Source organism: Pantherophis guttatus, chromosome 2 (genome assembly GCF_059756535.1).
Source record: "Pantherophis guttatus breed Tessera chromosome 2, ASM5975653v1, whole genome shotgun sequence".
Classification (NCBI taxonomy): domain Eukaryota; kingdom Metazoa; phylum Chordata; class Lepidosauria; order Squamata; family Colubridae; genus Pantherophis; species Pantherophis guttatus.
This window is the reverse complement of record NC_142064.1, coordinates 104,710,182-104,722,289: the sequence shown is the minus strand read 5'-3', so window position 1 is coordinate 104,722,289 and position 12,108 is coordinate 104,710,182.

Below are 12,108 nucleotides of genomic sequence, written 5' to 3'. Positions count from 1 at the left end.
TGGGTTATATGTCTCTTCAGATAGTCCTCCCTCAGGGGTGCTTTGGTCAGTCCCCCCTGGTCAGTAAGGGCTTCTAGTTCCAGTTTCCACCCTGGTTTTCGGTTGCCACGGTTGAGGGTGACTCCTCTGGTTCTCTCATCCCAGCCATCTTTTTTCCCAATGCCAATCGACCAGTGAGGTTTTTCCGGATTCCCCAGGGTTACCTCATCCTCTCCGATGGGTTGCACAAGACAGGCATCTGACTGGGTGGCAGTTGCTGTCTCTCCCCAGCAATCGGTTTCTCCCAGCTCTCTGCTTTGTTCAGACATGGTTTGCAAGGTCCCCTCAGTAGAGCAAAGGTTGCTTCTCTGGGTTGACTGTTTTGCAGATTGTGCTTTCTGTAAGGATCGCCTCTCCTTCCAACTTAAGAAAGTGCGAACTCTTGAAACGTAGTTGTTCAAAAGGATTCTTTTATTAAGCAGAAGTGAAAACCATCCAGCTAAAGCACAATCTGAATGCCCTTAGGCAAAGCAGTAGGATTAAAGTGGTAGAGACCCCTCCCTTTAAGTCAGAATGCAGATTTCAGCCAATACACAAGTGTGAAGATGTTTTTTCCACCTCGCTGCTCCGACATTCCACCGATTGGGATACTCTCAGTCTTACTGGACAGCCTGGGTGCCACTCAGATTTCCTCTACAGCTAGGATACGCCCACACCTCCTGCACATGTCCAGTCTTTTCACTCAGGCTTAGGTGATTAGACTGGTGTACCTATTGCGATCAGTTAAAACTGTCAGATTTGGTGTTTCAGTGAAGAATTAGACTAGATTTGCTATTAGGAGGGTTCCGTTTTAAAAGAACAAAACGATTTAGCCCTGAGCGGCTTTGGCGTTTCCCGGCTGGGGCGCTAACCGCTTTGGGATAAGATCTTGTCAGCGCATTAGAAAGCAGACCTCGTAACGGTCTCAAAGCAGCCGTTGGAGCCGCGAGCGGGGAGCTGGTTAACCGGCGCGCCGGCATAACCGCCCTCGTTTTAAAACCCTCCACAGTATAAATTTAATTGAATCTATTTGTAAGCGGCTTGGGAGTCCCTGCGCTGTAGCAAACTCTGACTATCAGGAGAGTTACCGGCAATAGAAAGAGGCTGCAGTGAGGAGCGTTGGCTGAGGCTCCGGTATCTCGCTGTCAATTTATCTGCCGTTTGAAGTGCCCAGCCGCCAATTGACAGAGCGGTCTGAGGGAGTGCCTTCCGCAGGAGCAGTTTTCAGGCTATTAACGAGGTTACTAAGTAACGACCACAGACATTGTGTGTCATTATCTACTCTCCTGAATACATTCTTCAAAGGAAAGTAACAATTTATCTATTTATCCTTATCCTTATTCTTATTCTTATTTTTTATTGTGGGGTTTGTGTTTATAATTTTAAAAAATGGCGGAGGAGGTTTCCTCAGAACTAGATCAAGCTGTCTCACCTCCAAGAATGCCATCACCTAAGTGTAATAAATCAAAAAAAGGAAAGGCTAGGGCTAGAGAGTTTGTTGACCAACCTATGTCTAGACAGGTGGAAAAGCTTTCAAAAGAAGAACAACGTAGGCATAACGCCCTCGAAAAACAATTTAATAAGGCCAGAATGGCTACTCAAATTAGGCCCCAAAGAGAGGAACAGGAGCTAGTGTTACCTCAAACTAGTGAATCTTTAATTTCTCCATTGGGAGAAGAAGAACAGAGTGTTTGGCAGCAAGATGAGTTTACTTCAGTTACTCAAGACATGCCTTTGTCAGCTAAAGATTTGTGTTCAAATACCCATAGCAGGGTAACTGTGGAGACTAGGAAGCAACCTTTAATTCAGCATGCTCCTGAGGCTACTTTCACCCCTATGGCCGCTGGCCTGCTTGTGGGAGAAGGGTCAATTCAAGGCCAAAATTTAGATTTTCAGGCCTTACTTTCACAACCTTTACTCGCATATTTCAAGCAGGGCTGCAACAGTCTGGGTTCTTAGCAGAACCAATACCATCGACATCCTATCATGTACATCAAAATCCAACTCACCATTCGGTGGCTGAGTGTGGACATATTGAGGAGGAACATCCAGAGTTAGATTGTTTAGAAGAATTTGAGTTGTCAGATGATGAGGAGATGGAGGTCGATAAACCTGCTTTTCAAGGTCTATTTAAACCTTCACTGTTTAAATCCCTCCTGCGTAAGGCAAGGATAGCAACAAATATGGAACTGAGTAGTGATAAGTTTTTGGATTTAAATTCACATGCCGGAACTTCTAGCAATTTATTTCCAGTTCCGTCTAAGGACTATGATTATGTTCCTTTACCAGAATTGTTTTCTCAAGTCATTAAGAAACCCTGGGACAGACCTGGATCTATATCAGGTCCTAATTCTTTTGATAAGAAGCTTTATTGTAGTTCCCCTGAATTGGAAACTCTTCTTCAGTTACCTTCGGTTGATGAACCAGTGGCCAGCCTTACCTCACCATCGGTGTTGGTTAGTGATGCAGGAGAAGGTCTGAAATTAGAAGACAAACGTGCAGACATGACTTTCAAAAAAACTCATCAGGCGGCCGCCTGGGCTATTAAGGCAGCAACGTCTGCGTCATTTTTTAATAGAGCTTCGTTAACTTGGCTTCGACAGTTGAAAGAGAGGGTGTCTCCACAAGATGCAAGAACCCAACATGATCTAGCCAAGCTGATTGCTACAGCAGAGTTGATGCAGAGTTGAAGCGGCTGATGCAGCTTTGGATGCAGCCAAATTTGCATCCAGAGCGTTGGCTTCTGCAATAACATCTCGTAGACTCCTCTGGTTGAAACAGTGGAAAGCTGATATGAAATCAAAATGGCGTCTTACAGCTGCGCCATATCAAGGCCAGTCTTTATTTGGTTCTTCTTTGGATGCAATATTGGTAGAAGGACATGATAAAAAGAAGATGCTACCGTCATCATATAGACGTCCAGATCGTCGTTTCTCACCATATCCAAGGCAGCATATCTTTCGGCAAGAGCAGGGACCTGGTGGTTCCTATTTACCTAGATCATCTTTTCAACAATATTCCAATTTTTCGGAAAGAGCAACATTCCGTGATAGAGGAAGACGTCAGACAGGTTTCAAACGTCCATTCAGAGGAACGGGCTTTCACTCATTCCGCAGGGGCAAATGACTCGTTGACTCCTCGTCCCATTGGGGGGAAAATCCAGTTGTTTTACCACCAGTGGGAAATTTCAACAAAGGACAACTGGATTATCCGCACAGTATCGGACGGACTACAACTGGAGTTCACGTCAACTCCTCCACATTGTTTTATACAATGCCCCTTTCCAAAACATTTAGACAAACAAAAGCTCATGGATCTGGAAATTCAACATTTACTACAAATAGAAGCCATAGAATCAGTTCCACAGGACCAGATACAAAAAGGATTTTATTCGATATTATTTCTTGTGCCCAAGAGCTCGGGAGGATGGAGAGCCATCCTCAATTTAAAGCGGTTGAATCTTCATGTGAGATATCGCCGCTTCAAGAAGGTCGGTCTTGGCTTGTATCCGCTCCAACGATCTGATGCAATCCATCGACCTGAAGGAGGCATATCTACATGTACCCATATACCAGGCGCACAGACAATATTTAAGATTCGCTTATGCGAATCGACATTTCCAATACCGCTCTATGCCTTTTGGCCTTTCATCGGCCCCACGAACTTTCACGAAGCTGATGGCAGCAGTTGCTGCAACACTTCAGGAAAAATCAGTAAGGATTGTCTGTTATCTGGACGACATATTGATACTGTTGTCTTCAATAGACTGGGTGAACGAAGACAGATCTGTAGTTCTCAAAACATTGGAGGATCATGGATTAACTATCAATTGGGACAAGAGTCACCTTGTACCAGCAACAAGGATTCTACATCTGGGAGCAGTAATAGACTCCAGGCAGGGCTTAGTATATCTATCGCCAGAGCGCCAATCCAGCATTCGGAGTCTGATAGTTCAGGTTCTATCACAAAAGACAGTCTCATTGATCCTGTTGTCTCAACTGCTAGGAAAACTAATCTCATGTATATACATAGTGCCTTGGGCGAGACGTCATTCTCGACAACTACAGTGGCTAATGTTGTCTTTCCAAAAGCAGGGCATAGCGGATTCTCAAAACAAAATTGCAGTACCTCACACAGTGAGGCTATCACTAGAATGGTGGATGTCTTCTGCAATAAGTGCAGGAACTCTTTTTCTAGAGCCAGCCAGAATCAAGTTGACCACAGATGCCAGTTTAAGTGGATGGGGGGCCCATCTGGGATCTCAAATAGCACAAGGGACTTGGTCTCAGGTGGAGAAACAACAAAGCATAAATTTGTTGGAATTGAGAGCGGTCAGATTGGCGTTAAAGAAATTTCAGAGACAAGTAACACAAAAACATGTGTTAGTTCTAACAGACAACATGACTACGAAGGCGCATCTGAACAGACGAGGTAGAAGATCAAAAGTCCTTATGGATGAAACAGAAAAACTAATGGAGTGGGCAGAAAAATATGTCCTTTCTATAAAGGCGGAACACATATCAAGATCACTGAATCAACAAGCGGATTGGTTGAGCAGGGGAATCATAGACCAATCAGAGTGGAAGTTGCACCTGAGTTTGTTTCAGCAGATTGTCAAGAGATTCGGAAAACCAAAGATAGATCTATTTGCAACGGAAAAGAATGCCCAGCTTCCGAGATTTTTTTCCCGATTTCAAGTTCCAGGAGCAGAAGCTCTGGATGCGCTGAGAGTTCAATGGCCTCGGGGGCTACTTTATGCATTTCCTCCAATTCCCATCATTCCACATGTCATCAGGAAAATGTTAGAGGAGAAAGCGGATCTGATTTTAATAGCATCATATTGGCCGCGCAGAGAGTGGTTTGCAGACCTGAGGGATTGTTCGATCCAACAGCCATGGAAGTTGCCAGTAAACAAAATGTCACTGAGTCAAGGAGCAATTTATCATTCAGATCCAGAATGGTTCCAGTTGACCGTCTGGCGCTTGAAAGGATTCATCTAAAAAAAGACCAAATACCAGATGAAGTAATTTATATTATTCAAGCTGCCAGACGACCAGCAACCATACGTATTTATAATGCATCGTGGAAAAAATTTGCCAGATGGGCTTTGGATTATCATACAGATCCTACTTCGGCGAATGTTCAAGATGTTCTAAAATTTTTACAGTCAGGATTTGACAAAGGACTGGCTCCAGCTACGTTAAAACGTCAGGTGGCAGCATTAGCAACAGTGTTAAATACTGACAAAGGTCATTCTTTATCTCAAGATCCTAGGATTAGATCATTTTTACATGGAGCAGCAAATTTACGACCACCAGTGGTACACAGATATCCAACTTGGGATTTAAACTTGGTACTACAGTCATTAACTTTGGAACCCTATGAACCAATACGGACTTACGTCATATTACAATAAAACTAGCCTTTTTACTAGCCATAACATCAGCTCGTAGAGTATCGGAATTGGCAGCATTGTCTATTCGTAAAGATCTATGTATATTTTTTCCAGACAGAGTGGTAATGAGACTGGATCCAGTATTCATACCAAAAATTAATTCGCTATTTCATAATCTCAAGACATTGTACTACCTAATTTCTGTCCAAATCCTAAACATCAATTAGAGAAAACTTGGCATACATTAGATGTTCGTAGAGCATTGAAGTGTTATATTACAAGAACAGCATCATTCCGTAAGTCAGAAGCATTGCTGGTATCATTTTTGCCATCGACGATGGGAAAAAAAGTATCTTCAGCAACAATAGGTAGATGGCTTAAGGCTTGCATTGCTTCAGCATATAAAAGGAAAGGTTACTAGGTACCAGGAGGCATAGTACCACATTCTACTAGAAGTGCAGCTACATCAGCTGCTTGGGCCACACAGGCTTCTATAGAAGACATTTGCAAAGCGGCCACATGGTCACCAATATCGTCCTTTATTAGACATTACTGAGTGGATGCATATGCTTCAGCGGATGCATCATTCGGTAGAAGAGTTTTGCAATCTGTAATTCCCAACCGGGGCCAGGGGATGGATTCGAAACCCTCCCATTAAAGAAAGACTTGGGTATGTCCCAATTGGTGGAATGTCGGAGCAGCGAGGTGGAAAAAGGGACGTTAACTAACCTGAACGTCCGTTTTATCCTCGCTGCGACGACATTCCATCCCTCCCTGTTGAAGTCCATCGCCTGGCCAAGGTTGGGGGAATTTGTTTTGTTTCCTCTACAGCTACAGTGATTGAAGTCCGAGATAGAATATAGTCTGGAATTGAGGACATAAGCAAGAGGTCAAGGATAGGAAGATGAAACTTCGTGAAAAGACCGGACATGCGCAGGAGGTGTGGGCGTATCCTAGCTGTAGAGGAAGTTTGAGTGGCACCCAGGCTGTCCAGTAAGACTGAGAGTATCCCAATCAGTGGAATGTTGTCGCAGCGAGGATAAAACGGACGTTCAGGTTAGTCAATGTCCCTTTCTTTACTATTTCCTTTGAGAACCTGAACAAACATGCATTCCCACCACTACCCTTTAAAGTGAGACAACCCACATGGCTATCATAAAAATTCCTGCAGGTAAAGGGAATCTCAGGCTTCCTTGGTGCCAGGATATAGGTTGTAAAATATCTGATGACACAGGCCATGCTAGTAGATCGAATCCAAGTCCCCCCTTCCTCCACTTGAATGGCAGTATCACTTTTGAAGGCCATTGAATTGCATATATTTCCCCCAGTGAAACTGTCAATATATTCCAGTATCTGGAAACCTGAGGATATGGATGAGTTTGGGGCCCCACAGGTTTTGGAAAAGTTCTGGAAAGATTTCATCTTTGTCTCTGAGGCAAGTGGCACCTTGTTCAGATGTGATGTTCAGGTGGCAGCTATGACCAGGATGGTCTTTGTATAACTTTGTCTTAATGCCAGTGTGAAGTTTCCGAAAGATGCCCTAATTAATTCATGAGCCATGAGCCAAATTTCAAAAGAAATACAATCATTTATTAGGAGCACCATTTCGGCAATATTCGGATGCAGTTAGAAATAATCCCACGTAGATTTACGTTCCCCTATGACTCTGTCTCTCCCCTCCTCCCTGGCCATGTCATAAATCACATTCTCTAATTAACCACTTTGGCTGGCTGTGAAATCCAACACCCTTCTTCTGATTGCAGAAAGAAAGCATGTATGGAATGTAGCTTCCGTTAGGGAAATCAATCAACTCTATCAGTTCTCCCTCCTCCTGCTCATGGCAACTTGAAAGCTTTGCAAGTTGACATTCAGCTCCCCTCACTTGCCGAAGGTGACCTGCGCAAAGCAAAACAATTTGAGTACAGATGTAGAGTTTAGGGACATGACCCCCCACCTGGCTTGTTTGGATTTTCTGCGTGAAATTTGGCTATAAGACAATCAGCCTGGATGTTTCGACTCTTTACCCAAGATGCCTCTGATAAGGGGTAACCCTTCCACTTGATTAAATATTGGAGTTGTCTCCTGTGCCACCTCAAATTGAGGATTTGCTACACCTCATAATGGGTCTGGCCCCCTATGACTACAGGGTCTGGGGGCTCACGGGGTAGTGGCCTCAGGGTGGATCCAACCACGGGTTTTAAGAGGCTACTATGGAATACTGGGTGTATCTTCCCTAGCAGTGACCGGGTTGATTATCTTTACTATGGGGAATGGTCCCATAAACTTTGGCCCAGGGGTGAAATGTAAAATTTGTTACTACCGGTTCTGTGGGTGTGGCTTGGTGGTAGTGGGGGTAATGTGACTGGGTGGGCGTGGCCAACTTTTTTTTTTATTTTAACTTTTCAAAGCATTTTTTCTGCAAATGCGAAAAAATGCTTTCAAAAGCCTCTGCCGATCAGGAACACAGCTGGGATCGTCAGACCTTTTCAAAGCATTTTTTAAACCACCTCTTCCACTGAAGAGGTTGCAGAAAAAAATGCTTTAAAAGTCTCTCTGATGATCTCAGCTGAGTTGCCTGATCCTTTTAAAAAATGCTTTGAAAAGTCTCTCTGACGATCAGGCAACTCAGCTGGGATCGTCAGAGAGACTTTTAAAGCATTTTTTTCTGCAACCTCTTCAGCGGAAGAGGTGGTTTAAAAAATGCTTTGAAAAGGCTCTGCCGATCAGGAACACAGCTGGGATCGTCAGAGCCTTTTCAAACCATTTTTAAAACCACCTCTTCCCTAGAAGAGGTTGCAGAAAAAATTGCTTTGAAAAACCTCTGAGATCCAAGCTGAGCCAGATGATCATCAGAGGCTTTTTTTTACTTTTAAAAGCATTTTTTCGGCCAAAGAGATTGTAGAAAAAATGCTTTTAAAAGTAAAAAAAAAAGCCTCTGATGATCCTGCGGCTCAGCTGGGCATGGGGAGGGAGTGCAGGGATTTTTGCTATCGGTTCTCCGAACCACCCGCTACCATCGCTACCGGATCGGGTGATCCGGTCCAAACTGGGAACATTTCACCCCTGCTTTGGCCCCAATTTCTTGCTAGGGAGTTTTAATCTCAAATATTTTGTGGAGAGGTAAACCTTCTCCCCCAGTTGAAATGGCCTTTGGGGAGCTCGGTGTTTTTCTGCCTGTTTCTTATAGGTTTGTGCCACTTTAGCTTGCGCTTTCTTGACATTCTCCCAAGTTGCTTTCAGTGTCGCCATCCAATCGGTCAAGCTGACTGAGTAGGGGGGCTCCCTTGGGTACTCAGGCATTGGGACAAAGTCCATGCTGCTCACTACCTTGAACAGGGTTAGCCCCGTGCTACTGTGAACAGCATTATTATACGCGACCTCAGCGAAAGACAGGAGGTCCGCCCAATTGGACTGCTGATAGTTCACGTAGCACCTCAGGTACTGCTCTACCATGGCATTCAATCTCTCTGCCCCCCCCCATTGGTGCTCAGATGAAAGGCTGCGCTAAGGCCCTGGGATGACCCAATGGACCGTAGGAACTCACTTCAGAACTTAGCCGTGAACTGGACCCCTCTGTCAGAGATAATTCTTCTTGGTATTCCATGGAGGTGGTAGATGTGTTTCAGGAACAGTTTGGCCACCTGGTGGGCTGAGGGTAGTCCGCTGCAGGGTATGAAGTGTGCCTGTTTGGAAAATAAATCTATTACAGTTCAGATCACCGTGTTTCCCCCAATTTTCGGCAACTCCACTATAAAGTCCATTGCAATCTCCTCCCATGGTCTTGTTGGCTCTGCTACTGATTGTAGCAGTCCGGGGGGTTTTCCTGGTCGCTTCTTCATCATGGCGCAGACAGTTTTACATAACTGTCCACATCTTTCTTTATGCTGGGCCACCAGAACTGCCTCCGTGCTAAGTGTAAAGTCTTTAGGAATCCGAAGTGGCCTGCCGGTTTAACGTCGTGGCTTCTCTGGAGGATCAGGGTGCGTAGGGATTCCAGGACATAGAGCTTTGTCCCCTTTCATGCGAGGTCATCCCTTTTTGTCAGGATGTGTTGATTGTCTCGGAACCAGGGGTCTGCCAGCAGTTCAGTTTTGAGTTTTGCCATTAGATTGCTTGTTGGTTGGTCGTGCCGGTTGCGGCATTGTCGTCTGGTGGTTACTTGGCCCGCTATTTGGGTAAGGGGAATGATGGCGTCCACTACCTGCTCCCACTCACATTTGTATTGGGGCATGTGGGAGACGGCATCGGCTAGAAAGTTCCTCTCCCCTGGAATGTGCTTTAGCACGAAGTCAAAATGGTTGAAGTATTGAGCCCAACGGACTTGTTTGGGCGATAGCTTTCACGGGGTCCTGAGGGCCTCCAGGTTTTTGTGGTCAGTCCAGACTTCGAATGGTTTCTGGCCCCCTTTCAGCAGGTGTCGCCAGGTTAGCAGTGCCCATCTCACCGTGAATGCCTCCTTTTCCCATGCTGCCCATCATCTCTCTGTGTCTGTGAGCTTGTGGGAGGTGTAGGCGCAGGGTTGTAGATTTCCTTAACTATTTCTTTGGAGTAGCACTGCTCCAACTGCCACGTCACTGGCATCTGCTTGGATGACAAAGGGTTGTTCAGGGTGAGGATGTTTCAACACCGGTTCATTCGCAGACATTTCTTTTAGTGTTTCAAATGCCTCTTGGCAGGTTAGGTCCCACTGTAGAGGTTGTCCCGGATGGGGTTTTGTTCCTGGGCTCCCTGTCTTTAGGAGGTCCATCATGGATTTGGCAATCTTTGCAAAGGAGGGGATGAATTGCCTGTAGAAGTTCACGAACCCTAGGAAGCTTTGTAGCTGTCTATGGGTGCGAGAGGGTTGCCAGCCTAGGACGGCTTGCACTTTGGCTGGATCCATCTCTATTCCCTCATTTGACACTCGATAATCCAGGTAGTCTGGCCGTGCACAGTGGAACTTGCATTTTGACAGCTTGACATACAGGTTGGCTGCCAGAAGTTTTTCCAGTACCTGGTGGACAAGGGGTATGTGGTCGCCCATGGTCTTGGTATAAATGAGGATATCATCTAGGTAGACGAGATCCCCCTTATAGAGGTGCTTATGCAGCACCTCATTTATTAATTGCATGAACACCGCTGGGGCTCCCTGCACTCCAAAAGGCATCACTTTGAATTGGAATCTCCCTAGGGGGCAGTTGAACGCTGTTTTCCACTCATCTCCCTCCCTGATGCGTACTCGGTAGTATGCTTCTCTGAGGTCTAGTTTGTTGAAGACTTTTCCTTTGGCCAGGTGAGATAGCATGTCCTTCATGAGGGGGAGGGGATATAGGTTGTGTACACACATGGCACTGATTCCTCGAAAGTCCACACACAATCTCATAGTTCCATCTTTTTTTTCTTTGAAGAGGACTGGTGCCGCGACCTGTGGTTTGGCTGGCTCTATGAACCCCTTTCTAGGTTTTGTCTATGTAATTGCACATTTCTTGCATTTCCCAGGGTGTCATGACATATAGTTTGGGCTTGGGTAGTTTTACCCTGGGGATGATTTCGATGGCACAATCTGCCTCACAGTGGGGAGACAGGACATTGCACTCGGCCTTGCTGAATACTTCTGCACGGTCCTGATATTCCCTCGGGATCTGTTCGGTCTCTGGGGTTTTGTCGGATGTGGCTGCCAGTTGTTCTGGTGTGCTCCTTTGGAGGGTTCCCTGCATGGGCGGTGTTTCTGTTCGCTGGTGTGGGAGGGGTTGGGGCCCCCTTGCTATTCTCAGTCTGCAGGTACCCCCTTGCCACCAGATGGTCGGTCCCCACTTGTCTAGCCAGGAGAGTCCCAGTATGACTGGATCTATCATTTTGGGGGCTATTACAAATCGAATTACTTCCCAGTGATCCGCTAGCTCTAGCCTCACTGGTTCAGTCAGGGGAGTGGCATAGGCTCCCCCCATTAGGGACCCATCAACCTGTTCAAACTGGATTGGGTGGGTCAGTCTTTTTGCTCTGATCCCCAGTTTCAGGACTGTGGTTAGATTGATCAAGCATCTAGTGCAGCCTGAGTCTATCAGGGCTTGAAAGGCCTCCTGGGTCCCCATTTTTGGGGCTGTGAGGTGTATTGGGAAAATGAAAGGATGGACTGGTCCCCTCACCATTGAGTCATTTTCGCCCTCATCCTCACTATCATACGATTCTGGCAACTGGCCATCGTTGCCTGGTGTTCCCCCCCCTTTGACTGGGTGGGGAGGGACCTCTTCAGCCTGGAGGGTCCTCCAGGACGTGTTGGTGGCTCGTTTGGGGCCTCGTTCCAACTGTGCCCTGGATGGTGGCTCTGGCCTAGGCCTTGAGGCTGGGGTCATGCACACAGATGCCATGTGGCCCTTCCCCCCACATCTATAGCACTTCAGCAGGCTTTGGGGGAGGGCTGGTTTCGGGGTCTGCCATGGTACTGTGGTTCCCTATTGGCTGGGCGGTTTCAGATTGGGTTGCCCCCTCTCTTTCGTGCCTGGTTGCTCTCTCATGTTGTTGACGCACAATCCAGGCCGGAAATGGCCTGTTTCCCGACTTCTGGTGGGACCGGAAGTCCTGAAAATCAGCTGGCCGGTGTGCATATACGCGCTGGAGGTGAGCTAGGGCAACATTCGTGTACTTACAGATATGGCTCCGCATGCCACCTGTGGCACATGTGCCATAGGTTCGCCATCACGGACCTATATAGTATG